Below are 5,983 nucleotides of genomic sequence, written 5' to 3'. Positions count from 1 at the left end.
ATGAATGTGTTAACAAGGTCATGTTACATGTTCTTCTGGTGCTTACAATGAGCCAAGTTATTAGAGGGTACTTAAAAAATAAAAATAAATAAATAACAGCCATTTTGGAGGGATAGTGGTTTGACCACATCCATTTCAAATTTTTTTCTAGTTTCTTCGACATATTAGATGACAATAAGATATTAATACTTGATGGTCCTCTTGAATTTAAATCATGGTTTTGAAACTCGAACCGTTTAATAAACCAAAAAATGGAGAGGTTCAAGGTTTTTAAGGTCAGACCGAGATTCAACCGAGGTCAAACCGTGATGTGTTATTTAATTTTTTAATATATTTGACACTTAAATTGGTTTATATTTATTAATTTTTCATTCCTAACCAACAAGATGTGTGTAGCCCAATGGTTTGCATGCTGGAGATGTTATTTCACTTGCTAATGGCAGGACTTGAACCTGATCTCAGCAAATGAATGGTACCTCAAGCATGGTTTTTAGACCCGGACTGTTCACAAAACTGGTAAGGGGAAAGGTTCAAAATTTTTAAGGTTGAACCGAGATTTGACTGAATTCGAACCACACTAATGTCATAATTACTTTATTAATTAATTAAATACAAATATAGATATTAAATTTATAAAAATTGGAACATTCACTTTTATATATGGGAAAATTAAATGATTTTCAAGCATATTTTAAAGAAAGTTAATAAAAGTAAAATAATAAAGCATGAAAAAATAGGCAGGCTTCCCTAAGCAAATGAATAGCATGCAACACCATATCACCATCAACTTATAAAGAAATGCAGGCATCCATGTTTATCAAGTGGTACCTCAAGCATAGTTTTCAGACTCGGACCATTCATAGGATCGGTAAGGGGAAAGGTTTAAAATTTTTAAGACCGGACCAAGGTTTGACCGAGGTTGAACCACGATAATGTCATAATTACTTTATTAATTAATTAAATACAAATATAGATATTAATTTTATAAAATTAGCATAACTGACTTTTATATATATGTGGGGAAAATTAAATGATTTTCAAGCATATTCTAAAGAAAGTTAATAAAAGTAAAATAATAAAGCATGAAAAAATAAATTAAAAGTTATAATTAATTTTTGAAGTAAAAAAGTATGAATATATTTATACACTCCCTTTTAGAATATTATAAATATTATTTACAATATAAAATAAAAGTAGTAATGAAAGTTTATTTAATTTATTGGTATGAATTCTATTAAGTTTACTTCAAGTATATTTAGTTTCCACTCAGAGCATCAACACTCTAGCATAGCCTAGTGGTTAGACTTTAAAGCTAACCCATCTCAGCCAAAGATCTAATCCACTTTATTCATTTTTTTTCTAATTTATCTATCAAGGTTGGATCATGATTGAACCCCTACCAGTTCTACTTAAACCGAATGGTCCAACCTTGGGTCAAGCAATTCACGAGATTTCTTTGAAATCCGATTCTGCTTGCTTAAAAAACCGAATTTCAATCCAGTTCCTAGTTAATCCGATCGAACCAGCCAGTCCGGGTTTGACAACCTTGACCTCAAGTAAGGGGGTTGCTAGAAGACAAAGGGAAGTTTTTTACATTTACTTTCATGTTTTAAATGTGGACATTTCTCTATCAGTTGTGAATACTGATAAAAAAAAAAATAGTAAAAGTAAATGAGTGTAAGAGAATATTGTTCCTATTTATTTGGCATAAGTTGATCCACCTAGCTAAGCAAGTTTACTTAGACGGATAAATGACAACATGACTTTTGGGATTTGGAGCAACAAACTTGCATAATTGCAAGAGTTTGTCCTAGTTTTTATTACCTGATTTAGTGTGTTTAGTTGCAAGAGCTTAGTTTGATTTTATGGAAAGCACACATCATGTTCGAGTGGCAAACCCTTAAATTAACATACCCCTTAAGGGAGAATGATCAAGAATACACAATTATACTCTATTTTACTACTTTTGGCCATTACATGTGCCAAGAGCATTATAGCTCAACTGCTTGGCATTTTTTGATGTTTCCAAAATAAAATAAACACCCCTAAGCAAGCATGCAATGGTATGCATGACTAGACTACCACCATGTTGCTAAACTTAAAATTATGTCCTCCACACCTACTAGACCATGTCACCTCACGCCTTTGTTTCAAACCCATAGGCTTGGGGCTCAATAAAAATAGTTGATCGTACACCAGATGCAAGTCATCAAGAACAAATGTCTCTCATATTACGATGTGTTGATATTTCAATAAGTCCAATAAAAATAGTAGAACATTTTGTTGAATTTGTAAAAGTTGATGACACTATCGGAAAAGGTCTTTTTGGTGAAATTATAAATGTAATAAATATCCTTGAGCTTGATATAAATTATATACATGGACAAGGATATGATACTGGGTCTAATATGAAAGGAAAAAATCAAGGGGTACAAAAAAGACTTCTTGATATAAATCCTAGAGCACTTTACACACCATGTGGTTGTCATAGTCTTAACCATGTACTATGTGATATGACAAATTCTTGTCCAAAAGTTATATCATTTTTTGGAGTTATACAATGCATATATACATTGTTTTCTTCTTCTACAAAAAGATGTAAAATTTTATAGGATAATGTGTCAGGTTTAAATCTTAAGTCATTATCACAGACACGGTGGGAAAGTCGCATTGAAAGTATAAAAGCAATAAAATTCCAAGCTCCACAAATAAGAGATGATTTGTTTCAATTAGCACAAACAAGTCAGGATCATAAAATAAAAAGTGAAGCTAATTGTTTAGCAAGTAGCAACATATGAAATTGAAAACTTTGAGTTCTTATTGGGTCTGACTATTTGGTATAACATATTATTTGCTGTCAACTCTGTTAGTAAAAACTTACAATCAAAAGACATGCATATTGATGTTGCTATATATCAATTAAAAGGTCTCATTTCTTATTTTAAATGATATAAAGGAAATGGATTTACACCTGCAATGAATTCATCTAAAAAAATTGCATTGGAAATGGAAATAGAACCTGTATTTCGTGAGAAACGTATAATTCATAGAAAGAAACAATTTGATGAAAATGTTCATAATGAGACATGTTCTGCTAAAGAATCTTTTAGAATTAATTATTTCTTATATATAGTAGATAAAGCAATTAGTTCAATTGAGAATAGATTTGAACAATTTCAAATATATGAAGATATTTTTGGTTTTCTATTTAACTTCACAAAATTGAAATCACTAGATGATGATAGTTTACAAAAATACTGTCTTAAACTTGAATCTTTTTTCAAACATGATGTTTATTATGATATTGATGGTTTAGATTTATTTTTAGATTTAAAGGTTTTAAAAGAAATTTTACAAATAAAAGATTATACTCCAATTGACATATTAAAGTATATAAAAAGATTAGATTCATTTCCAAATACATGCATTGCTTATAAGATTTTACTAACAATACATGTTACAGTAGTTTCTGCAAAAAGAAGTTTTTCAAAATTAAAATTAATAAAATCATATCTAACATTGACAATGTCCCAAGGAAGATTAAGTGGATTAGCTATATTATCGATTGAAAAGAAGATGTTAGAAGAACTTGAATACAAAAATTTAATTAGTCAATTTACATCTCAAAAGGTAAGAAAAATATATTTTAAATGAAATATATTATAATATAAAAATATTAAATAAATATTAATTTAATTAATACATAAGTATAAAAAATGCTTCATTTTAGTTCTCGCTTTAGGTCACAAAATGTCTAGGGCCGGCGCTGGCTTGGGCTAATCGCCAATGTTGGAAAAGAGCTTAAAAGGTGATTGCCCAGGTATGCGGGATATGAGGAACACCAATTGCATTGCTAGAGACTAGAGAGTTTAATTTGAAAGTGTTCATGAAGGTTGGCTCTTTTGGAAGTGAGATGGGCCTTACTGGGAGGCTCAATACACTACGGTTTATAGATTGTGTGCCCAAGAATCCCAAAACTCTAGTGGTGAGTCCTTGTAAATTCGGGGCCTTCCTCCATCAGTTAGGCTAGAAGAGCACAATATCATGTTGTAGAAATTTTTTATTCCATTGGGTTTAAAGGCCCGATACCGTCCAATATCGTTTTCTATTTCATTGGACTTTGAGGTCTAATGTGTGTAGTGTTGTGGGTTAATATCATTGGACTTCGAGGCCCATTTCAGTGTTGTCTCGTCTATCAATTATATTGGGTTTGGGCTTCATTGAATGAAGTTGATATAAGAAATAAGCTCCAAACGACTTTATTTGATCTATACTTTTATTTAAAGAGTTTTTCCTATTTAAATTCTTAAATTTTTAGTTTAAAAATATCCTTACACCCTATGTTTAAGTAGAGAAAAAATTAAAGGATAATCCGGTAAAAATGCAACTCTAACTTTTACTAAAATATTGCCTAAAAGATAGGACTACTCTCTTGTTAATTTTTAAATTATATTATCCACTTATAAATTAGATTCTCAAAATAAAAATTTTATATATAAAATAAAAACACATAGTTTTTTTTTTTTTTTTTGCTAAAAAAATGTCTAATCGCACTCACGAAGCGCATGTGATGAGACTAGTTTTATTTTATATATATACAGTATAGAAATTCTAATCTATTCTAATCTAAATGTGTATATATATATATATATATGCGAAATTATCTCCTAAAGACTTGAACCTCAGTCATTACTCCCCCACACCCCACAAGCAGTTATATTTGTGGAGTGACTATCGTGCCAAAGGTATATGGTCTTTGAACGAATTTTAACTAGACTTTAAGAGGATCAGTTCACAACTGTGAATTATGGAAATAAGTAATGCTAGAGATACAAATTTTTTTACAAATTGCTGATGTGGTAAATGGTTATTGATAAATTAAAAAAATGAGGTTAATTATGGGCCTAGGTGAAAACTAGTAAGAAGTTCACCACAACAATAATTTGTAAAAATGTTGTAAAATAATTTGTAACGGTAACATTACTTTTATGAATATTTATTAGGTACTCTTGACTCTTGAGAATGATATGGTGGCATTGGTGCATGATTAATCGATTATTGTGGGTTTTAAAAAATATAAATTAATTTCAGTGCAAGGAGTTCAAGAGGAAAATGTTTTACGTTTTTTTTTTTTTTTTTTTTTTTTTTTCAAATTTTACACATCTCAAAACTCTATTTTTTGGTGGACAGTAACATTTTTGGTTTGACCAAAATTTTAAGTCATGTGGATCACTTGGAAACATTGATGTTGTGTGTTTAGATAAAAGGATTTAGGTATAAGAATTTGAATTTGAGTAATTAAAATTAAAATTTAACATTGAGGATTTGGATTTGAAAAAATTCACTATAGATTTTAAACCTTAAAATCCTTAGATTTGAAATAATATCTAAAATCAATATATTTGAAATCAAAACATTATAAATTAATGATTTTGAGTACAAATCTAAATTCAAATTCAAGTTTTTAAGCGCCTGAAACTATTCCAAGTTTGTTGAAGGCTTGAAGCCAAAACTAATTATGCATCTTTTCTCACAAATTGTGGCGGGAAAACATAACAAAAAATCTATAGTGTGTAGACACAAATTTTGCCAATCACTTATTTATAACTTGAGCATGTGTCAAGTAGTGATTAAATTACTTATCACCAAGTACTAGTGATGGTTCCATGTATAAGTAATATAATTCAATCACAAATTAACAAATGTACCAATTGTGGTAAAGTGCATAGTACAGTGTGTGTCCTAATAAGAATTATTGAAAAAAGCAAAGCATATCAGTCACACTTGGTCTATGACTCTATAAGCACATCAGTGACAAGGAATGAAAGGCCACATCGTAGTCAAGCAACTAATGCAAAGTCTATCACTTTTTTTATCATGCCATGTGACATTTACTTGCAGGATAAGATTTGGCATTCAATCTAGAGAGAGAAATTTGCTAAATTTATAAAATATCCCAACAATTTAATCAGTTGAAAATGAG

This window comes from Quercus suber, unplaced genomic scaffold, assembly GCF_002906115.3.
Source record: "Quercus suber isolate HL8 unplaced genomic scaffold, Cork oak 2.0 scaffold_420, whole genome shotgun sequence".
NCBI lineage: Eukaryota > Viridiplantae > Streptophyta > Magnoliopsida > Fagales > Fagaceae > Quercus > Quercus suber.
Note: the sequence above shows the minus strand (reverse complement) of the source record.